The following is a 25,242-nucleotide window of genomic DNA, read 5'->3' on the forward strand; positions in this document are numbered from 1 at the left end:
TACCTAGGACTTTTCTTCTTTTTTAAAAAAAAATACGTTCATTAAACAATTTCCCAAATTGCTGGGATTTCCGTTAAGAAACTTAAGCGTCTGCCAATAGCCGAGAAACAGGGAAGAGAACCTGCTACAAACTAGGACCGACAACTCCCTCACCCCATCCAGCGCGCTCGCGTTTGTGGTGTTTGTTTTAGGTGTTAACATTTAGGTGTCCCCTAAACCCTAAGGTCCTGGACCAAATCTTCCAAAATGTACGTGGGGCCATAAAGCGGGACGTTGCAGATCCAACGCGGAGTCCCCACGCAGCCCGTCGCCTCTGCCTCTAACCCCCTTACCTATCATCATAGCAGAAATCCACACTCAGGGTGTTGAGATCCAAGGCGAGCCCCAGAGCGCTGCTCACCAACTCTGCCATCTTCTCTCCACCGCCCTCCCTCCGGCTCAGTTCCCAGCACCAGGGCAGCAGCGGCAACAAAAAACAGAAGCAACAATCCCCAACTTCGGCCGCCTTCTCCTCCCAGCTTCACTTTTCTCTCGGTTCCCCACCCTCTCTGCTTTCCCTCCCTTGGGTCCTCCCAGTCCACCGCTCCTCTCCTCCTCCTCCTCCTCCTCCTCCTAGCGCGCGTCTCCGCAGCCCCCGCCCTAACCCATGGCATTTGGGGTCGCCCTAGGTGTGGACTGGGACTCGGAGGAAGTGGGAGAGTGCGGGGTGGGGGCCGAGGATAGGACCCAACGAGGCTCTGGGACCGCTGAAGGGAGAGAAAGAGGAGCGGGTGGGAGTGACAGGGCGAGCCGCCTCCCCTCGCCGCCTCCCCGGGCGCACCTCTCCGGGGCCGCTCGGGCTGACTCTGGCCGCTACGGCAGCTGCAGCTCATTCACTCTTTATTAGCTCCCTCCCAGCCACAGCCCCTTCTCCAGTGAAGTGAGAAGCGGCATCTGGGGACTCCAGAAGCTGCAGCGTGGGGTTCTTACGCTGCCCCGCGCGCCTGCGTAGCCAGCCCCCATCCCGGGTTTGCCCAGCCCAGTATGGACTGGTGCTACCTTCCAAGGGGTCTCCTTGCCTCTTTTCTGCAATTCATTCTTTCTGCAAGTCCCAGACCCATCCTCACCCCAGTTTTTACTTAAAGCATTTATCTGAAGGTTCTTTTGAAAACCTAAAATCTCCCTTCTTAAAAATGTTCAGCCTGCAGCCCCAGAGTGGCACCTTTTATATCTCACTTCAAAACTTGTCAAAAGAATAATGGGTGTCGAGTTAGCAGATTACAACATTTTATTCAGAACACCAATAGTTTCCTTGCGGCAAAGATGCCCCTTCCTTTACAAGGAAGTTAGCATAAGAACATTTGAATGGGCAGGTATTTGTTTTATCTGGGAGGGTTTAGGGCTGGCAGGCTTTATTTTGCATTGAGTCAAATGCAGATAACTAGAGGCTTGATTAGCTATCTTGGTCAATTTTAAATTTCAAAAGATTTCAAGAGGAAACTAAGGGGGAGTTCAAACAGGAAGTCCCTGATGAATGGAAGGCTGAAAATCCAACTGTGTTTGAGAAATCCAGTTGCTTTTAAGAAATGTTCCTCTTATAATTTAACATGGGTCTCAATATCTTTCCAGTGCAGTACTCCCTGGTCGCTTTCACACTGAACTCCAAGAGTTAAGAAGAAGCCAATGCCTACATTTTCTATCTACCTTGAAAAACTTTGGGGGGAAATTGGAGGAGAGATATCATTATCCTTGGAGATCATTTAAAGTCTGGGGACATTGCTTTTTTTAGTTTATCAAGGTGTACTTATCCAATGTGAAATTGCTGCCTAGGTTCCAAAAATTTATGTTCTTTTTAAAGCTACAATTGCTCTCACAGATGAAGGAAATTACACTGGTTGGCTTGAGTTTTCTACCTTAGACATAAGACTGGCCAAAAAGTGCTAAACTCTTATTTTCCCAAATTTAGGTTCCACACATCTGCTACCTCATCACTTCCTCGATGAATTCCTTTTTATAGTCACCCCAACCTACCCTGCATTTGTTCTGCATTCCCAGCTCTTTGTTGAATAAATCATACCTTTGCACTGCCAGTTCCTCAGGATAAAGGTTTCCTTATTTGTCTAGGACATTTTTAGCTTATTGTGCAATGCCATCTTTTGTGCATTTTGAATATTAACTAAAAATCCACAACTGGTCTTCATCATCATTTCTATTTGTCTTAATATAACTTCTGTTTGAACAATTCATTTGGAAAGTGTGCCAAGGGTAAATTGTGGCACATAGATTGTCTTACTGCACAGAATGTTTTTTTTAATGTCTACAGATCTGGTTATTTATGAACAGAAGATTTGCACTGCTTCCTTACTCTCAATTGTACCAGGCCAAAGCAATTACAATTTCCCACATGTTTTGTGAAAAGGTATCCAAGAATCTCATGCTAAAATCTTAACAGATTGACTAGGAAGCAGAAAAACACTAGCCCAGTAGGTGACACTGCCTGTTCAGAGAGGTCCGAACAGAGATCGCTGCTGGGGAACTCATAAGCCCTGGGCTTTACTCAGGAAACAACACTGCAGGAGAAAAACAGCAGAGCTTGGATGAAATGTGGGTCAGGGAGCTGAAAAAGGCATACAGGTGGCTTGGTTAGCTAATGACAGTAAATGCAATGACTACATATGTTACATTTAGATATTTTCCAGCATACCATAAAGTGTTGCCCTGCAGATGCTACAGTGTATAACACTTTTATCCCAAGACTTGTGGTTCCTATAGAATATAATTAGGACAAGGCAGCCATGGAAACAGATTCTGTCACCTCTTTCACAAAACCAAAGCTGTTAAGAACCAGCTGCCACCAAAATAATGATCACTTAAGAATCTCACAGTGTCCCCACCTCCTACCCCCTGCTTCCAAATCAGAGGATATGAGGGTGGGGGGAGGAGAAGAGGAGGAAGAGAAGGAGTGTAGAAATAACATGTTAATAACCAGATATGGATAATTGTAGGGATGTTGAACTAATGACAGAATTCAGAAACTCAGTCAAGAAAAGCAGAGACAGCCTCCTTCATAGAATCTCACTGAATGAATTCATATGCAGTGGTATAAACAGTGACCAAATATATTGCAACAGCTTGGAAAATTGCGCAGAATCTTGAGAAACATCCTTCTGAACCTTTTGAGTTTGATAAGCCTCAGATTCTGTAAAATAAAAGATAAATAATAGGGATGAGGGAAATTCACTGTGATGTGGATGTTAGTTAAATTAACAAGTAATTAATGAACGTTGCCTTGATGTTCATCCCAACACAGACCCAGTAAGCTAGCACTGTCAAATAGAACTTTCTGCAAAGATGGTTTTATATCTGTATTGTCCAGAATAATAGCCAGTTACTACCTCTGGCTACCAAGCACTGGAAATGTGGCTAGTGCAATTCTGGAACAGAATTTAATTGTTGAAGTTGTGATTAATTTAAGTGTAAATAGCCACATGCAGACAGTGACTCTATTGGAAAGCACAGCTTAAGATCTCAGAGTCTCCCAGCTCACCCTCACCACTGTGCCTTACAAGGGATTTCATATAAAAGCCAGTTGCCAACATCTTCCCACTGGTCAAGGCTTCAGTCCTCCTGAACCACTTTCTCTATTCTGCTCTGAATCTACCTGCCAAACTGCTTTTATCTATAACAATAGTTACCAGCTATTAGGCACCTTTTAGGTATTAGGTACTTTACTGAGCACCTGGGATTCATTACCTCATTTAATAAACATACAAACCCTGGGAAAGAGGTACTTTCAGTATCCCATTTTACAGGTGAGGAAACTAGTATCTCAGAGAAGTTTAGTAAAGTGTCATTGTCTTACAGTATCTAAGTGGTGGACCTAACAATTGAACTTAACATCTCCTAACTCCAAAAGTCTATGCTTTAACCACTAGTCTGTATAGTCCCCTTGCTCATTCTCCCTTTGCAAGAAGTGACAATCCCCATCAGGATTTATATCAGGAAAAAGTGTTCCAGACAACAGCTGAGATCCTTTGATTAAACTCATATCTCTCCTCTACCCTCCCTTAGGTCATTTTGGATAAAATACCATGGAAGTCCCCCTTGACTTACCACTTCTACCTGGTTTTTCCCAAATGTGGTATAAGAAAACTGCAAATACTACACAATAATCTACAATAAAAATCTACCATGTGCAGGGCAGGCCACAGTGGCTCAGCAGGCAAGAATGCTCACCTGCCATGCCAGAGGACCTGGGTTTGATTCCCGGTGCCTGCCCATGTAAAAAAAAAATTTTTTTTAAATCTACCATGTGCAAATGTATGTACATATGTCTTAAGAATAAGTATATTCAAATCATACATAAACATTTTCCTAATTCATTGATTGGAAAAATAGTGGGGATATGTATCATAATCCAAATGCTACAATAGCAAAAGTATTTATGTGAATTAAAATTTGGAAAATCAAATAAAGCATTCATAAAGGTGACTTAATAGCATTATGTTTAAAATCCCATTAAAAATGTGTCCCTCATAATTCATGAAAGCAGCTTTTTGAAAATTATGCTAAATATTTAATCCATTTATTATTCCTATGAAATCATTGGAAAGTCTATTTTGTAATTTGTTCTATTAATCTAATAATAAATGGCAGTAAGTCAATTTATTTAAAAATTTAGCATATTTAATTAAGTTGCACACTTAAATGAAGAAATATCTTATTTGTAATACCATTACTTTATTTAGTAATTATCTGTCAACTGCATATTTATAGCCCTACAATGTAGATTTCTTTCTACCACCCTGTATTTTTCTTTCCAAATGGCTTCTTTCTCTCATTTTCTTCATTCTTGTCAATCTCTTTCATCTTTTGCTCCTACAAAAAGATTTAAATCTTAATGCACAAAACAACAAAGTCATCCTCACATATGTTGTGAAGATCTACCCTGAGATATACAAACTGATAAGAAAAGAGTTAGCCTACAATGGTTGATTTGAAGATAAGACATTTGTCTTCTCAGCAATCAGTTCCGGAGAGGCAGTGCTTGGACTGAGGTGTACAAATGATAAGACCTTGAATTCATCAGCTCCAAGCTGTGTACCAGTGGGAGCCTGGGTTAGGGGCCTCTGGTTCCTCCACAGTCCCTCCCCTGCCCTTAGTCCCATGCCAATGCAAGGCTCGAAGGTTATGGTCCATCACCTATGATAATGTTGGCCTTCTCCCCTCATTTATATTATAACCATGTGACTCAGGCCACTGATGTGCTTTCGGTCACTACAGATGAGTTTGCATTTTCTAGAATTTTATATAAAGGGAAATAACAGTATGTACCCTTTTTAAAAAATTCATTTTCACTCAAAAATATTTTGAGATTCATCTGTGGTGTTGCACTGTTAATAGTTCATTTCTTCTTATTCCTGTATAATATTCCATTGGATGGATATGTCACAATTTGTGTATCCATGTATCTGTTGATGAACAATTGGGTTGCTTCAGTTTTTCAATATTACAAGCAAAGTTGATGTGAACATTCATGAAATCTGTATTAACATTTGCTTTCATATTTCTTGAATAAATCCCAGGAGTAGCATGGCTGGGTCATTTGGTAGGTGGTGTTTAATGTTTTAAGAAATAGCCAAACTGTTTTCCAAAATGGTTATGTCATTTTATATACCTACAGTTTATGAGAGTTCCATTTGCTCTACATCTTTGGCAGTGCCAGGTATGGTCTGCATTTTCATTTTAGACATCCTAGTAAGTGTGTCATGGTATTCCATTGTATTTTCCATTTGCATTTTTCTAAGGCTTTGAAGTTAGATAGTATAATTCTTACAACTTAGTTCTCTTTTTCAAAGTTGTTCCCTGCCTCTATCTAATTACAATATTTTGATTGTATTTCAATTTGGTCTTATAATTTTCTATCACTTGGCTCCTGCTTTCTTCTGTCTCTTCTTGATTAATTTCTTGAGTGTATTTATATGTAAGTAATTGTGTATGTTTGGACATTTAGATATATAAATGTGATTGTATCTGTTCCTGAGTGAGTTTCTCCATATGAGAAATATGTGGACACTTATGGCCTAAAGAATTGATTAGGAAAACGGGCAAAATGGAATTAAGACAAATGGGTGTGACTTTCAAATCAGTATTCTTAAAGTACTTGTTCCACGTGTATCCCTCTTTCTATTCAAAATAAGGAATTTATTATATGCTTTGTATGTAACAAAACTTTACAAACTAATATAATGTAGCTGAATTATCACTCATATCTCAGTTTTTCCTGTACTGTCACTAGCACTAGTCACTAGCATTCATAAGAAATGAGTGATTTTCATGGATGTAGTTAGAAACTTCTTTCTGGTATTTAAAATTTCTTTCTCCCTTTCTTTGCTCTCATCTACCAAAACATTTTTCATTTTTCTGTAGTATATAGTACCAATCCCATTTTCAGAAGTATATTAGCATATTTAAACCTTAGATCTAAATCACTGCATCTCAAAAACAGCATATATTCATAATCTCATCAGTTTCAGCATTTCAGCTAACAGTAACCATAGAGCTCAGTCTCAGGGTAAGTGGTCGAATCAGTAATTGCACTATGTGACCCATTTATGGGTAATGATTTAAAAAACAAAACAAAACTGAGAGTGAGAAATTTAATTAACTTGCATAAGTTCCCATGACTAATAAATGATAGGTCAGGAATCAGGATTCAAAACCATGTCTGTCTTGTTCCAAAATGGTTTTATTTTATTTTAAATCCAATATAACATCAGTCTTATTAACAGTACTTAAAACCAATTTCAGAATGAGATAACTGTTTTAGATTTGAGATGGTAGCTCCTTCCTTTGAGCCCTGACTAATACGGTAAAGAAACACCTTTTGGGAGAACATCAAAGGATTCTCGACTTGGCCCTGGTGAGAGAAAATGGAATGGAAGGAAGTAGACTTTCTGGCAATACAAACATCACCATGTTTAGGCTTTGCTTAGACAAAAATGGAAGCAGAGTTCAGTCAGCTACTGGGTCTTGGCAAGAAATGAAGAATTTGGAATTTAAAAAACATAAATGACAGTGGATCTCTATAAAGAACAGCAAGAAGCCAATATATAGGCAGGGAAGGCACTAACTGCCACTGTTGGAAGTTTTATTTTCCAATCCGGTGTTTAAGATAGAGAGCTAAGCACTGGAATGCCAATATGCACAAATAAATACCAAGGAGTGTCTCACTAAACTATTTTGTAGGTAGGAAAAAGTAGCTTATTACCACAAGACCAAATTCAGAAATTAAAGAAAGTATTATATAAGCAAGGATGCAGAAATTGCATTTCTAGCTCTTCATCTTATTAAATTACCTCTTAAAAATGATATCTTTAACCAAAAACAAAAACACTAGATAGCAAAGAAGTGAAATTTGGCTATCCAGGCCTCTGAGGAGAGCATTAAAATAGTCTGGAAACAATTCTTTAATAAAAGCAACTCAAGACAAAATTAAAAAAAATACATATATAGCTACTTTTCAAGAATTCTAGGACTACACACTATGAAATGAAGTTTCATTTATTAAAAATGATGCTGGGAAATGAGTTTTAAGAGTACCCCTTTTACACCATTTTATTATTCAATCATATCAGATATCATTGGCATTAAGAATTCATTTTCTATACTTTGTAAAGCCACCCTACTGAATATATATTTTTAAGTGCACATAAAAAAATAACTGTAGAATAATTTCAATAAAAGAGAATCATATATTTAAGGGAAGATTGATCAATTGACTCTTTTCTAAAGAATACAAACAAGAAATAATATGAAACTATAGTTAAAAATCTGTTTGTCTGAATAAAGCAAAATGAGTCTTCCACCTTTCTGGAGAGGTCATTTCCTTACTCAGATCAGTTTGTGGAGTTTATATATTATTTAAAATATATATTATTTTAAATAATATATAATATTATTTAAAATAAGACTTTTTTTAGGAAGAAAGTCAACAAAAATTATTTCTAGCTCCTATGATTCATTGGTTGCTACTTATTATTAAAGTGCAGAGGCTCCAAACTAAATGACTCCTTAGACCTTTGATTATGCTTCTCCCCTGTCATATAAAGACAAAGAAATTGATATGGACTTTTAAAAAGCTAGCAAAAATGGACAAATTCAACACTGTCCTTGCCAATCCCTTTAAACCCATTTAAATCTAAAACTTTTTCTTTTGAAATCCCTTACAATGTAGTATTACTGACAACAATGAAATCCATATTTAGAATGTAAAAGTAATCTATAACTACTTTTCTAGACTTGAAAGAATATCTCTTCTTTCTTTTGAAATCCTGTGTTCCAAAATTTGCATTTCAGGTCTATCTTTTCACAGGCAGAGCTGATCCATGGGTCAGTTTTAGCCTTATAATAGAGATGTGTTTTACACTTGATCCTAAAATTCAGTACACAAGTTCAGCCTGTCAGCATGGTCACAGAAATGTTCCATATTAAGGTGAATCACAGGGACCCAAATTGACTCTTAGAGAATTGCAGCTTCAGGAGTCTTAGGGTATATGGCACAGACTCTCTAAAACTGATGATATATTTATTTCTACCAGGAGCCAGTTAATGAAAACTTGCAAGATATTTTAATGCAAAATCTACCATTTAGCTCAGATCAAAATATTATATTAGTAAAGGTTTAAACTTCACCAGTAAATTGGACTATGAATTAAAACCATAGTAAATCACTTCCCCAACAATTTCATTTATTCACTTACAAATATGTCATGCCATAGCACTATTTTAGTATTGTTCAGCCATTGTCTTCCTGAGCCCCACTCATCTATAATCACTAATGTCCTTCTCATGCAGATTCAAGCTCAACCAAAAGCTGAAACAATTCTCACCATGGCAGAAAATATAACTGCAAGTGGAGGAGACCTGGGGTCCACCTGCTTCCTCTTCCACCCGACTATTTACCTACCAAATCATTGCATTCCTCTCACCCTGGTTGTATTGGCTGAACCTATGTATACAGCCAGACATCTGCTCTTTTTTTCTACCACAATTCCCAATTCCATCTGGATATATATCTTTTTCCTGCACCCAAGCCCACTTGGCTGGAGCCTTGACATCCTGCCTAGTTTTGACAGGCTTGTCTACGGAGGTTGAGCTCTGTTACCTGGACCTTCCCACTACTCAGGGAGGCTCTGCTATATATCACTTAGAACCATAATTCCACCGATCTCTTGAATTCTTGTATTGCCTGATGCCTCTGGACTCCTTTGGCAGCATTCCCACCCAACAGATTCACTCTGCTGGGATGGCAATACCTTGCTGGAATCAAAACCAAGTTCATCACACATCTATGAACACTACAAGTTGGACTGCAAAAGAGCCCCCACATAAAGCTGCCAAACAGCTGGGTTAGTTTTACCTTTCCCCAGAGCCTGCTTTTTCACTACCCTCAACCACATTGTGCTGCTTAGTTCCTAGTGTGTCCTGCTTCTTTTCATGGTCTGATATGTGACTGTGTCGGTATTCACAAATTCAGTGTGTTTTAGTCAACTGTCGCACGTGATAGCCAAAGAACGTTGTGGAATATTAAACAATCTAATTCAGTTAAATTTATATTTGTAGGTGGAGCAAAAAAAAACTGCAATACCAGTTCTCAACATTGGTAACTATATGGACCTTGAATGGTTAAGAATTATGAATTGATTAACTTTTATAAAATTAAGATGCATTTACAAAATTTTAATTTAAACATTTATATTCATTAATTATAATTTTATTTTGTCTTTAATGAATATTTTAGAAGTATAATTTGGTTTGAAAACAAATTTCAGTGTTGATGTGTTTTCATAAATTTTTATTTCCTGATGAAATATTCAAGTTTTGTACACTTTGAGTATAATTAAATAATTTAGTTCTTTGGATCCTTACTGATGTCAGAACAAATTATATAAAAATCTTGATCTTATAAACACAATTAATGAGTTTGCTGAAATGATTGCAAATTTTATAGAGAACATATAATAGTTTATGTGTTATGGTTGTCTATTTTATGATTTATCAAAACATCACTAGCCCATCAACTGAACACCCAACATGAGTAATAATTAAATTCATTTGGTCTTGGTATTTTGCCAGTTTAGTCCTTTTTTTTAAAGAGCTTTACACATATTTTCTGATTTTGTAGTTATGGACATATATTTGTCACAATAAGAAGAGAAATTTATTTGTTTGATTTAAAAGATATATGGTATATATATACCTCCACTTGTACTCCTGCCCTGAGCTCTGCAAATATTAGGGAAACCTAAGTTCCATTTTATAGCACGGCAGCTGAAAATAATGTATATTTAAAACAGGGTAACAGAACCTTGGCCCTTAGCTGTCTTTCTGGTCATGGTGGCTTAGTCTGAAAATGGGATTCTACTTTCCAGATTTGTGTTAGTGTGAGCCTCTGATAACTGAAGCTGAGGCATTCTAAACTCCTTTCTAAAGACTATCACAAAATACAATATTTCATTGGAAAAGATGATTTCTCTTCAGAGTTTGGTCTCCTGCACTTGAATCAAGGAAATGCTGTGACTGGTCAGGATACGATGCAGATGGTGGCAGCATGTGTGTGTCACAGTCTGTGTGTCCTCATTTCTTGGCAGCTTTGTGGTCCAAGAGAGGAAAAACTTGAGAAACAGCTGAAATCTGTTTCTTATCATAATATTTCCCAGAGAAGGGAGCAATTCCTCTTGTCATCTACTGGCTCACTAACCATCTATACCATTGATTCCATCAGATTTCCCTTGAGGAGAAAATAGTGAGAGACAGCTTCATTCTTTCGTGCTCTAGCCCTACTTTCACACAGCACCTGCTCCCTAAGTGCACATCGCTTGGGTGGGATTGTGAATTGCCCAATTCTCAAAAGATCTGCTTTTGAAATTTAAATTAGTAAAACAACGACTTTATTTAATCATTTCACTATGCAGTAATCAGATTATTCTGTCTGTGCTGGCATTTATCTTTTGCTGTGTATTCTTTGTAAATCTTGTTTCATAAACGATGAAAATGGCTTTATGTCAAATATACATATTCTCAAGAAGGTGGAATCCATATATCACGCAGGGCCATTTTGAAATACTACTAGCCCATGACAAGTCAAGGGGAGAAAGAGAGGCACGCCTGGGAGAGAAGGGCTGCGTCCAAGATGAGTGTGTGACTTTGTGCAGTCGCAAAGCCCTAGGTGTGAGAAGACGTGTTTGCTGCAGCATTCTAGCCACATTCCGAGTTGGTCGATAATATGGTGCCTCCTTAAATTCTGCATCTTCAATTACATCCGCTGTCCTAACATACTTCCTGGGAACGTTTGTGTCGACGTGCTGGCTGAAACGGCTGTTGTATCTTATACACAAGAAGCTCCAGTCAGGACAGCAAAGTGATCCCCCTCTGCTCTTTCAATGTAGGATTTAGAAATTAAAAGCACAATGCCCCAAACATTAAAAAAAATTATTTCCTTATGAAATAGTCTCAACTGCCCCCCGTTTATTTTAATATATTCCCTCGTTCTGCCGTCCCTTGTATAAACATTAAAAAAAAAACTTAGGTATACTAATTTTTAGCTTTTAAGATTTTCCAGACCCAACCAGAGTACAGCAGACTAACTCCTCTTAACGATTAAGCTAAGGACACATTGTTTTTGGGAGTCATGCTGTATGTATGCACGACATGACTGAAAAACCACGCATTGAACACTTTTTGTTAGCATGGCCCCATCTTCGTGAACACCAAAAATATAAAAAACTGTTAACAAAAATATTGCTTCCAAACAGGCTCTTTAATAAAAGGAAATCTTTGTTTTTTTCTTTAACTAATAAAATGATCTATGTCCATCTTTCCATTTCAAGGAAGAGAAAAAATGAGAGCTAGGTTCCTCCCACAGTTATGTTGCATATACTGCTTTACCTTCTCCTCCACTTCCACCTAGTGCATCAGGTTTTTTTTTTTAATTCAAACAACCTGAAAATATTGAAAAATATTAGGGAAAAAAACCAAATTTCCCTTCTTACTGTGGTTAAAGGCAAATTCCCCAATATAGTGCTGGCACATAGTAGGTGCATAGTAGGGCTTGTTGAACTGAATTATTGTACCATTTCCTCACATTTATTTCCATAAGAGGTGGTTTAAAATAAAGTGTCTAAATTTGATGCTGATTATTTTTAAATTTGCCTTCTATGATAAAGTCCAACTTAAACACATTAAATCATTAACTCTATTTGAAAGATTGAGTACCAATGGTGGAGCAACAGATGCCTCAGTCCTTATTTATGCACATAGTCTCCTTATTTTTATATATCTTTTCAGTTTCTAAAATGGAGCCATAAACCAGAGGGCACCACATCCCTTTTCTCTACCACCAGATGCACAGAATAGAACCATTGCTCACAAGGATGCTTGTTATTTCACATGTGAGTATCAAAAAACAGATGGAGAGTAATTATGTAATCTCTGTCCTGCTGACAGTTTTAAAGCAAATAAAATTAATCTTGTTTCTTGGGTTTCAATTGATAAACAATGATCATTCAGAATGAATTAGAAGCAGCTCCAGAGGTATGATTATTATAGATATAAAATAAGATGAAGAGGTTGAGCCAATTTAATTCTGCTAGACAAGTCTTAGTGGAAATAACTGATACACTGTTTAGTGAATAGCGAAGTATCTGTATTTTTCCCAAAGCTTTTACATAAAGCAGGCTTCATTTTATTAGGCAGTCAGTCATGTTCAAGGAACTTTTATTGAGAACTTTGTATCTACATGATGCTGGGGTGTGAGGATAAAGAAGACTTAGCTCTTATCAGGGAATGCAGAAATGAGGTGGGTATCATAACTGTTCTAGTTTACTAGCTGCCAGAATGCAATATACCAGAAACAGAATGGCTTTCAAAAAGGGGAATTTAATAAGTTGTTAGTCTACAGTTCTAAGGCTGAGAAAATGTCCCAGTTAGAACAAGTCTATAGAAATGTACAATCTAAAGCATCCAGGGAGAGACACCTTGGTTCAAGAAGGCCAATGAAGTTCAGGGTTTCTCTCTCAAGTGGGTGGGCACATGGAAAACACAGTCAGAGTTTCTCTCTCATCTGGAAAGACACATAGTGAACATGGTCAGGGTTCATCTCTCATTTGGAAGGGCACATGGTGGACATGGTGTTATCTGCTATCTTCTTCTCCTGGCTTCCTGTTTCATGAAGCTCCCCAGGAGGTGTTTTCCTTCATCTTCAAAGGTGGATGGCTGGTGGACTCTCTGCTTCATGGTGCTGAAGCATTCTCTGCTGTCTCCAAATTGCTTTCATTCTCCAAAATGTTCCCTTTTTTATAGGACTCCAGTAACTAATCAAGACCCACCCAAATTGGTGGAGACATGTTGTCACCTAATCCAGTTTAACAACCACTCTTGATTAAATCACACCTCCAGGGAAATGATCTGATTACAGTTTCAAACATATAGTATTGAATAGGGATTATTCTGCCTTTATGAAATGGAATTTAGATTAAAACATGGCTTTCTGGGGACATACATCCTTTCAAACCAGCACAATTACCATGCTTGAATTTTGGCATAGATGGTAAAGCTTAAGCCAAACTTTTAAGGAAAAAGGCACTTTATCACTGAGTATTATTTTAATAGGTTACTGTTGCCTAGGAAGTTAGGCTGATGCTCCATTGGAGGGATAAGGAGATAAATAGAAATTCATAACTTTTGACCCTTTGGTAGTTAACCTTCTGGTTCTCTTAACCTTTGGTCACAATTCAGGCTTCTTTCGTACTCTCACATGCAGATTTCTTTGCTTTTCTTATGGCTTATCACATTTGAAGTTTCCCTACCCTCTCTCCTGTCTTATTCTCTCTGAAGTGCTTAAGGCACATCACATTAATTTCATTAAATAAAAAATTCCTATTTGAGCTCCTGTCACATTAGGATGTTTGGAGATTAAAACTTGATTATTATTTGAGCAACAACTCCCTTCCCCAGGGCTTTCATGAGTTTCCAGAGGTCTATGTGGGCCACTAAAAGGGAAGAGGAGCCCTTCATCTCCACTCTAGCATGGTTGCTTGCAGATAGTTCTCACTGCATAATCTATATGAGCCTTTGAATGTCAGCAGCCCTTCTGTTCTGCTTGGGGCCGGAGAATCTCATTGATGCTGGATCCCATGGCCAAGTGTACAGCCTTCCAAGCTTGGTAAGCCTTTTAAAGATCTTATCACTTCCTTCTGGTACTGCAAGGGATTAGGTTGAGCACACATGCAAATCCCCACTAATCCAAGGTGCTAGTAATTTTATAGATAGCAAACATATTCTACTCCAGGAATTGAGGCAAGAAGAAGGGTTGCCTTCTGGTACCTTTGTTTTTGCCGTGTGCTACAAACTCCCCTTGAAACAAAGAAGCCTAAAAGCCCTGGGTAACTTCTTAGATCTAGGGGACAGCATTGATGATTACAAAGAACAAAACTTCATAATTTTGATGCAATTTTATGACATAAGATATTATCTCATAACTACTTTGTTTCTCTCTCTCTCTCTCTCTCTCTCTCTCTCTCTCTCTCTCTCTCTCTCTCTCTCTCTCTGAAGACTTAATCCTCTGCTCCTTCTAGTCTGGTCTCTTCTTTCTTTTAACAAACTATTGAATGTCTACTAGGGTTGACCTTATTGTAGTCCTGAGAGGTATAATTAATTTCATCTGAGAGTTGAGGAAACTAGAGACCTGAAAAGATAAGTGAAGTAGTGGAACAGAGATTTGAATTGTGCCTGTTCAATTGAAAAGCCTCCACTTTTTGCAAAACAATTTCAAGAGAGGTGTAGTTTAAATGGTAGGAAGTGCCCAATAACAGACCAGGACTCCTGTGCCAATGTCCAAGTTTCTACATAGTGGGTGATCTTAGCTAAATATATAATCTCTTAGATCCCTAGTCTGCTCATCTAGAAATGTAGCTACCTACTGGCAGGGTTTCTCTGTATATTAAATGAGATAATGAATGAAAAGCTACTTTGTTGAGGTGGAAGCTCTGTACAAATGTAAGATACTCAGTTCATATTTACATATTGCATTGTATAGTTCCACAGGTTATGCATCTGAGGTGATAAATATTTGGTGGTGATTAGTTAAGCAATGAGCTGATTGAGATAATGCCAGGAAATCAACAAAAGGAAAACTATGTGTAGGTCAAAAGGGATCCAATTCCAAGAGGAGAGGAGGTTAAGTAGATGCCCAGAGTGTTAGAAGGGTTGACTCTGGAAGGAATAGGTTCCTCTGGAAGAGCTAAAGGTCTGGTGATTCTTAGCATAGTGAGCACAGTATTTAAAATTGTATTCCTGGCTACTAACAAACTAATCTCTAAGCATAGCTAAACATCAATTAAGAAATAAATTTGAAAAATAAAAAATAAAAAATAAAAAAAAATAAAAAAAAAAAAATAAATTTGAATCAAAGAACCTGATCATCCTGACAGAGCTGGTTATAGACTTTAAATGAGAATAGAATGGCACTATGTGCTATGAATAAAAACAAAACAAAAACACAAAAAATTAAGGCCTATGCTGGTTTGAAGCTGTTATATACCCTGAAAAAGCTAGGTTCTTTTAATCCACTCTTGTGGGTGCAGACCTATTGTGGGTGAGACCTTCTGATTAGGTTGTTTTCATGGAGATGTGACCCACCCAATTCAAGGTGGGCCTTAATCCTTTTACTGAAGTCCTCTATGAAGAGAATAAGGACAGAAAACACAGAGAGGTAGATACAGAGAGCAGAGTGAGGAAACCAAGTGAAGGACGCAAAGAGAGAGAGAGAGAACTCCCCCGGAGATACTAAGAGAAGACCTGTAGGACATGGAGAGCTCAGAGAAGTGTCCCTGGAAAAGCATGCAAGGACACACAGAACCTGAAAGAAGAGCCAGTGGATGCCTTCCCATGTGACAGAGGAACCCCAAATGCCAGTCAGTGCCTTTTCTCAAAGAAGGTATCTCCCTCTTGATGCCTTAATTTAGATATTTTCATGGCTGCAGAACTTTAAATTTGCAATCTAATAAATCCCCTTCAAAAGAGCTAACCCATTTCTGGTATATTGCATTCTAACAGTTTTAGCAAACTAAAACAAGGCCCAATCTGAGGAGAAGAAACTGCAATAGTTGCTATTTTTACCATATTCCTAGCATGTTCCAGGCACAATGCCAAGTATTACTTGAAGGCAAGTGTGAGAGTTCTAGGGTGATCATCCACTTGCCTCTCTCTGTCTCCTTTAAATTCCAGTCTGATAGAAAAGGTGTAGACAGGAGTCAGACAGACAGATTTAAATAAGATCCTTATTACTATTAATAAATGGTTCATTTTTATTGAGAATATACTAAGTGTTTTATAGAAATTACATAAACTAATCTCCCAGTAATGCTTTTGGGTAGGTTCTGATTATCCCCATTGTACAAATGAAAAGAGAGAAAGAAGAAGACAGATGTTATGTTATGAAACTGAAACAGAAATATGGCTAGAAAGTGGCACATCAGTATTTGAACCCAAGTATCCAATTTCAGCCTTCAGGACTTGACACTCTTAACTAGTAAGCTATGAGGCCAGATGGGAGAATGTAACTTAGCCCTAAAGCCAGAAGAGGCCTCCTAATACAGCTGCCCAGGGCTAGAGCTCTGGACCCACACATGGTGAATCTGGGCTCACAGAGGTTCATGGAGAGTCATGAGCTGCCTCAAACCCCATCAAACAAACTCAGACCAAAAGCCTAAGAGATTACTGGCTTTTCAGCAAAAATTTCTGGTGTGTGTTTATCAAAACTAAGGGTTTTAAGATGGAATGTGGCTCCTCCACACCTTCTCTCCCACCTGCCAATGGAATGCAGATAACCGCTGAGCTAGGAGATGGCAAACCCACAAGGTGGGAGGATCCTTGGTCTCTGATCACCATGTGGAGAAAGTGCATGCCTGAACTCTTTCATGAGAGAAAATGATAACTTTCATGTCATTGAGCCATAACACACCTTTGGGCTTGTTATGGGTTGAATTGTGTCCCCTTCTATGCCCCCACCCCTGCCAAAAAAAAAAGACAGGTTTAAGTTCTATCCCCTGGTCCCATGAGCATGATATCATTTGCAAATAGGGCCTTTGAAGATGTTATTAGTTAAGAAGGCCAAAGTGGATTAGGGTAGGCCCCTAATTGAATATGCCTGTGTTCCTTAAAAGAAGAGGAAATTGGACCCATTCCCAGAGACAAATGGGAGAATGCACATGATGATTGAAGCAGGTAATGTCTTGAGAGGCAGGGCAGCCTCAGAAGCCAAGAGAGAGGCTTGGAGCAGATTCTTCCCTACTGACTTTTGATGAAACACTGCCCTGCAGAAAACTTCATTTCAGACTTCTTGACTTCAGAACTGTGACAATACATTTCTTTCTTTTCTTTTTTTTTGGATTTTATTCTAATAACCTTTGAGCTGAGTTCTCAGTTATCATGCTATCTTCTAGTACATGGCGATTTAACCTTTTCTCTGTGTGTATTTGGGTTGTGCACTATAGCCCATTTTTGACAGTCCGGTGAAGCCTATGGAACCTTTCTCAAAATAATGGCTTTAAGTGCATAAACAGAATCATAGAGGAAACCAATTATACTGACTTATAATTACCAGAATACTGAAAGACCAAATGTGAAATAGTAATATATGCTTCCTTATTGAAGCATTAAGTAACACGGTCTTGCAATAGGTCTAATAACTACTGTAATTTTAAAGTAGCAATGAACATAAGTATTTTTGAGAAATCTGTCCCCATTGTACTGTGATATGGAAAATAACTGTGATTTCTGTTGGCAAAGAAGTTATCGGCACTGTACAACTGTGGTGTGTTGTCTACATTCATAATTAAAAGAAATAAATAATTTCAGAAAATAAATAGACTTTTTTTTCTCATGGAAGTTCACAGATGCTCTCTTAAGAACTCCCCAGATGAAAACAGAGCTAGTTGCTTTCTAAGATTGCTAACAGTGGAACAACCAGACACAGCTGGGATGGAAACATTTTGGATGGATGCTTATTTTACATGGACCAAAGGGGCTCCTTTCCCCATGGGCACTATTAACAACCCGAGGTCTTTGTGGGATGAATCTGTGGTGAGGAATGGAGATGTCATTACACTTTCTTACCCGAAGTCATGAACCAATTGGATATAGGACTTCATTGGTCTGATTCCCTCCAAAGGAGATTGCAGCCGGGTCCAGTCTGTTTTGACTTGCATCATTCACTGTGGCTAGAATACGCAAAGGGGCTAGAGTGGATGCAGAATCATTCCCACCCCCCTCAAGAACACCCACACTTCTACACCTCGCACCTCCCCATTCAACTCTTCCCCAACTCATTCTTCAGTTCCAAAGACTATTTACATAATCAGAAATCCCAGAGATGTTATTACTTCTGGTTATTACTTCTGGAGAGCAATGAAGAGTGTCATAAATCCAGCGTCATTTGCACAACACTTGCCGTGGCTCCTTCATGGGAATGTGGCATGTGGATCAGGGTTTGACCATGTTCGTGGTTGGCCAATGATGAAGGGAGAAGAGAATTTCTGAGAGTGGCATGTATGGGCTTGCATCGGGACATCAGACCCAGTGTAGAAGTGACCAGCCAGTTCATGGGCAAGATGTTAAGCTCAGAAGAACTGAACCGAGTCTTGAGGAGTGCACCCTTCCAGGCTGTGAAGGATGCTAAGACAAGCAATTTATCTCCATTACCAGATTACATGGCATCACAGCAAAGGACGATTGATAAAAGAAGGAATCACTGGGGACTGAAACAATCACTTTGCAGTGGCACAGAGTGAAACCTTTGATAAGAGGTGCCAGGAGACGATGACAGGGTTTCCCACAAGAGCTTTTCCCATGGGAATAATGTCCAACTGTTTCTGCATCTGACATGAAAACTGACTTCTTTTACGTCCTCATGCAGTGGTTTGTCATATGTCCTAGCTGTGTAGGCTGTGGTCTTGGGTCGCTCTGGGCATCCCTCATGGACCACCACACATCACTTCCTTCAGGCAGTCCTCTGGCAGAGTAAATTGGGGTCTGCTGCCCACTGCCACTGCTTGTCAGACCCAATGGTTCTATGAAAGCTACTTCATTCACAACACACCCTGGGAGTCCATAGGATTAGTTGCATCTGTGAAAGTGTCCTTAAAATAAAATCAAGGAGGTGAAATGCTGGGGCCTAAAGATAAGAGAGAGCCCCAGCTGCACCAGGGACAGTGTGGGCTGTAAGGAGCTGTCCCTGTGCAGGGAGCTGCTCTGTCTTTGCCCTGGTCCCAGTAAGATCTCATATGTGATACTTGGCTAAGGGCAGGTGGCTGCACCCTCAGGGTAGCTTTTTAAAAGTCTGGTACATCTCAGAGACAGCTGCAGGTTAGTAATGTTTTTCACACTCAGTCTTGGAAGGTTGGAGTCAACAGTAGTGTTTTCCTGAGATAATTTTTGTGTTGCTCTCTAAAGTTTACATTAGTGTGCTCTCATTTTCATCCACACCCATCCCCCTTCTTTTAATTTATTTTTTTGTGGTAACATATCTATAATATAAAATTTGCCATTTAACCATTTTCTAAGTGTACAGTTCAGGGGCATTAATTGAATTTTCAGTGGTGCGCCATCATCACCACCATCTGTTACCAAAACTTTTGTTGTCACTCAAAACATAAACTCTCACTCAACCAGTAACTTCCATTCCCCCCTCAACTCAGCCCCTGCTGTCCTCTAACCAAACTTCTGTCTCTGTGAATTTGCTTTTTCTAGCTATTTCATATAAATAGAGTCATACAGTAGTTTTCCTTTTGTGTCTAGTTTATTTCACTTAGCATAATGTTTTTTTTTTCATGGAAAGGCAAGCTTTATTTGAAAGTTGAAAAGAGCAGGCAGAGGAACCACAACTACAAACTGATAGAAAGGAACACACAAAAACATATTTAAATATCAAGGTCTCTATTGGGAGTCTCACCAACCAGTAGGAGGTGACTGCTTAATACCTGCTCTGTTTCCTTTTCAGGTGAGAACTAAAAAGGTAGGCCTGTAAGTGCCTATATTGTCTTTGTTACTTAAATATGTTCTGATTTCAGGAAAGAGAACACTAGTGACAGATCTACTAAATTAAAATAAATATTTGCTTTGAGAATACAGTTAACTTAGTAGCTTCACATTTTAAAAGAGTCCTTTTCCTTTCCTTTCTTTTCCTTTCCTTTCCTTTCTTTCCTTCCTCCCTCCCTCCCTGTTCCCTCTCTCCCTCCCTCCCTCCTTCCTCCCCCTTCCTTCCTTCCTTCCTCATCATTCCATAATATCCATCGAGCTCCATTTCTTAGGAAGCAACAGTATTTTATTACAGGAGTCCTAAGAAACTAAGCTAGGGGTCTATTACTGCAGCTAGTCTTTCCTTAAACAAAATAGAGGAATAGAGAATGAAAGAACATATACACACACACCAAGCTCTAACACGTTATCTCTGCCTAGTAGAGAACTATGGATTAACAGATGTCAGACTCTCTCCACTTCACCAATTATAAAAATTGCTTCTCCTCCTGTGGGGACAACCTACTGAGAAGCATGGGAGAGCAGAAAGTTTCAATCTGATATCGCTAAGAAACAGAAATTTCTATTTTGAGGCAGAAGTGTAAGGAGAGCGAGAAAATTGGAAGAAAATTGTTGTATCCATTCTATAGGTATTATTGTCTTCCTTTCAGAGATGACAAAATTGAGGCACAAAGAGATTAGGTAACTTGCCTAAATTTGCTTTGATTTATACTTTTTATTTTCAGGAATAATTTGATTACATGCCAACAAAACAAGAAGGTCTGAAAAGCAAACGGTATCAAATGTGAACATAGTAATGGAAATATGTATACACATCCATGTACTAAAGACCAAACTCAGGGAAGAATCTTTTTAAATAAATGCTTTTGATAATGAAAGTACAAATCAAAAACAAACGATTTGCCTATTATACTTCCCTCCTGTAAACATTTGTCACTATTGTCTATGAACTGTTTTCACTTAAAGGACATTAAGAGAATGTGATAGAAATCAAGGCTTACTCGGCTGGTTTTGGGAAAGAAATTCATGTAGTGGTACAGTCCAGGTTTCCTACAACTTCAGACTCTCCACCTTAAACTGAGTCATTCCTGCCAGGCGATTGCTGATGATGCCTTGTTGGTTCCCTACCTTGTTAATTCTCTAGGATTTCATGTAATGCTTCTTCCTGTTTCCACCTTCCTCAAGCTCCAGGTCTTGCCAGAATCTCTTCACAGTGGGACCTTGCTCTCTGCCACAGGGAGAAGAGTGATAATTGGGATATAAACATGGTGATGATGGGATGAGGCTGAGGGATCAGGGGTGACTTATAGAAGGGAGATGCCACTGGGTGTGGCTCTTTGAAGGCCACAAAGACTCGGAGACTCTCCTTATCATGCTCTGAGAGACTGACTTGTCATCTCTGAAGCACGTGGAAGTGAGATGGCAACAGAACACAAATTTATTCATCTAAAATAAAAAATATAACTTTCTCCTTCACATGATCTGTACATTTTCTCCTCATGAGCCCCTATACATGAGAATCTAAATCATGAGCTGAAACAACTTGCAAATGTATTTTGTGAGAGGGCTGGCACAGTTCTGAGGACGCTTCTACCCCCAGGACTGGTGCTTTTGCTTCCTGTCATGAGGTCACCTTGGATTCAGAAGGTTGCTAGGAAAGCAGGAATGAAGGAGAGGAAATTTGAAATAAATGTTGAACCTGCTCCATCTTTCCTGCTTGGCTCTCTTCTTCTCCCTCTGTATGCTTTCCCCAGCCTACCTCACCCACACACACAACTTACATCACTGCATAGAAGCAGATGACTCACAAATTTTTATCCTCCAGCCCCAACCCTTTCTCTGAGTACAATCCCTCCACCTTACTGCCTACTTGATGTTTCCACTTGGAACTTTTCAAAGGCATCTCAAAATAAATATGATCCCCAAACCAACTCATGGACTTCCCCCTCGAGCCCTTCCTCTCCTAGTATTCTTTGTGTAAGTGAACAGAACCACCTTTATTTGACAGTATAAGATAGCAACCCAATAGTCATCCTTGATAGCACCCTCTCCCTTACCACCTTCATAACTGATTCTTCCTCAAGTCCTGTTGATTCAAGCATCTGAAAAATCTCACCAACCTCTACACCTCAATCCATCACCATTGAGCAAGTGGTTATCTAAATTACTCTCCCCTGTATTTTAGCCTCTGCTTGATCTCCAGGCTTCCATTGTACATTCCATTCTTCGTATTGTAACCATAATGGTTTATTTAAATCAACTATCACAGCCTCTTTTCCCTACTAGCAATGACTTGCCACTCCTTTTAGGATAAATAGATTTAAATCTTCTTAAATGCCATTTGAGGTTCTGCATGATCTGAGTGGCCTCTTAAACTTCACTCCCTGTAAATGTTCCCCCTCCCACAGCTCTACACCACCCCAATACTTCAGCCACTCATACTTGTTATATCTCCCCAATCACAGCAAGATGACACATAAAGTTCTTTCCCTCTAACATCCCCTCAAACTCATGCCCCATGCATAGACTGCGATCAATCAGTTCCGCAAGGAACCTTTCACTGCCCTCAGTCACTTGGACACTTTGCCCCTAGCAAACTCATAGCTACATTTACCTCTCCTTTGCAGTGTTTACTGCCATTGCCAGTTTATCTCTATAAGCTCCAGAATGATAAAAATTGTGTCTGTTTTTACTCATGCTTTTGTATTACAGTGCCTTACACAGTTTTGCCCATAACAGGGATTTAATAAGTATTTGTCAAATAAGCAAATAAAAAAAAAGGAATATACACTGGTGTCACCAAGATAAGACTGCCTGATGCATCTCTCTCACCCTAAAATGGGCCTGCATTTGAAGCCCAGCACGCGCACTTGCATATCTTGGTTCCTTGTCCCAGGATGGGTCTTGCTGACATCTGCATAAGCCCTAGAACCAGACTGCCTGGATTGGAACTCACGCTCCACCTCTTAACCATGTGGCAAGGGTGAGTCATTTACCTTCTCTAAGCCTCAGTCATCCCATTTGTAAAATCAAAATAATGTTGGCAGTTAGAAAATTGGGTAACTATGAGCTTCCTATAGTACTGTGGCTACAAAACTAAGCTCTCCATAAATCTTAACAATTATTAGCATTATCAGTTTCTCTCTTCTTACTGTACTTCTAAGTCTGGGGAGAGGCTTCATAGTCTGATTAACTAGGTGTTCTTTCTGTAGATATTTTAGTATTTAAAGTTGGTATCTTTAGTACCTCCTTCTTCCTCCTCTCCATCCCTCCACGTGTACCCTGGAGTAATGGACTCCTTTAGGTCATTTTGAACAGCTATGCTTGGATCTATTATGTGTCTCACAATTTCCTAAATTTCAAATTCTTGGGACTGCCTCCCAATGGCTAACTAACCAGGCAGGAAGATGTTCTGGAATCTGTACTCGATTGTTGTCACAGGCAACATTAATTTGTGTTAATATTTTGATTTTCTTGATGACCAATTTAAAGATTTGTTTTTTTAAAAAAAAATAGAACAGCTTTGTTTACGCTTCTCATATTCTAAACTAAATATTTATGAAAAACTGAAAATATGGACTAATTTGACAATCTTCTATCTTGTCCTTCCTTTTTGGGCCTCCTATGTAGGTGTTAAATTTAAAACTTGGCACCTCCATGACATGTCAAGAACACAACCTTCAGTTCACTGCATTTTCTCTTTCACCTGTGATCCGCTATCCCTATTGCTGCAATCACAAGCTCTCTGCATGCTGACTCTGCTAGCTTCTCTCCTCTCTTTTGCTCAGCTTTTGCCTTAGAACTATTGCTGTCTTCATTTCTACTTCAAATACAAGGCTGTCTGTCTACAGAAATGATGACAATGCAAACCAGGTCTCCCCAGCCTGATGTTTCTTAGAGTATCACCTTTCACATAGTTGCTGCTATGACTCTGAGTTAGATTTTCTACCATCAATAAGTCACACTTGGCTTGTTTAGTGGCAGCACTTATTTACTGGGGTCCTGCTATGTGCCAGTGTAAGTTATCATGATAAAATTCTCCCTTACTCAGGGGCCTGGGACAAGTGGCCAGAACTTCAAGGTGAGTGACCCTGAATAAAGCCATTAAAAGCCATAAATTCTGAAACAAAACATATGTAAAAGAGGGATTCAAATCCTTAAAAGTACCTAATGCATTCAAAATCAAAGCAGTATGTCATATCACTAAAATTGAGATAAAAAAAGCAAAGCTCTCTGTGTTCCTTTGGAGCAAGAGCATTTAATCTCTGGGGAGTCTATCCATAGATGATGGATTTCAGGGTGTCCCTGAGCCTCATGAATTTGATTGCAACATTTGAATTGTGGACATATTTGCTCTATTCTGAAATAAGTATCTAGTATTTTATAAGATTCTCAAAAGAGTCTCTAATATCTCAAAATTAAGAATCACCACAGAGAAAAGATTTTTAAAGCAACAACTTTTTTTGTTTTAAAAAACAAAATTTGGGTTTTATGACTAAAGCTATTTAAAGACAATTAATTGCTAGGAAACTGAAACATTTATGTTTTTATTGTTTTTATTGTTAGAAAACTTGCCTGGATTTTGACTTATCTCCTTTCAATAGGTGAAGTGACAGAAAAGGGGAAGTAAAAATATTTCTTTTAAGAAAACGGTAATATAGCTGTGACTTAGGTAAAGGAATGGGGTCAGGGAGACAAAGAATCAAGGGATCCTAAGACCTTTAGCAAATTTTCCTGAAGGACATAACATATGTCATCAAATATCTGCTAGATTAATCAAAATGCCCGCTTCCCCTAAATCTTAAACTTCTTGAAGATCACCTTCTGCTCTCATTCTATTTGTTCTCCTCCTCACTCAGGACATCAGTAGCCATCTGTTTTCTAATGACTTTCACATTTCTCCTGCTCAGATCTTTCTTCTGAAAGCCACAAACTCTGTGCACCTGCCTATGAGGCTCAACTACTTGAGTATATAGTCAAAAAGTCATATCAAAGCATAGTGTCCTAACTACACTTGTCATTCCCCCCTCTAAACCTGGACTTCCTCTGATAGTCCCTTCCTCCTTAAAAGCTTTATCCAGTTTCACAAGCTGGAAAGACTCATTCTTGACACTTCCCTCTCCCTCACCCTCATATCCTGTTTTTCACAAAGTCATGCTAGTTTTG

At 38.8% G+C, this 25,242-nt stretch overlaps 1 long non-coding RNA gene and 1 pseudogene across 1 annotated transcript in view; one reads left to right on the top strand and one right to left on the bottom strand.

Moving 5' to 3' along the window:
• LOC143686165 (uncharacterized) overlaps positions 1 to 591 on the bottom strand; it is an 80,964-nt gene extending 80,373 nt beyond the window's left edge. Inside the window, exon 1 of the long non-coding RNA XR_013176946.1 lies at positions 333 to 591. This is a non-coding gene — a long non-coding RNA (uncharacterized LOC143686165). The remainder of the gene's footprint in view (positions 1 to 332) is intronic.
• A 17,487-nt stretch (positions 592 to 18,078) lies between these two features.
• On the top strand, positions 18,079 to 18,921 carry LOC143686730 (sulfotransferase 2A1 pseudogene; annotated as a pseudogene).
• The last annotated feature ends 6,321 nt before the right edge of the window (positions 18,922 to 25,242 follow it).

Source organism: Tamandua tetradactyla, chromosome 6 (assembly GCF_023851605.1).
Source record: "Tamandua tetradactyla isolate mTamTet1 chromosome 6, mTamTet1.pri, whole genome shotgun sequence".
Lineage (NCBI taxonomy): Eukaryota > Metazoa > Chordata > Mammalia > Pilosa > Myrmecophagidae > Tamandua > Tamandua tetradactyla.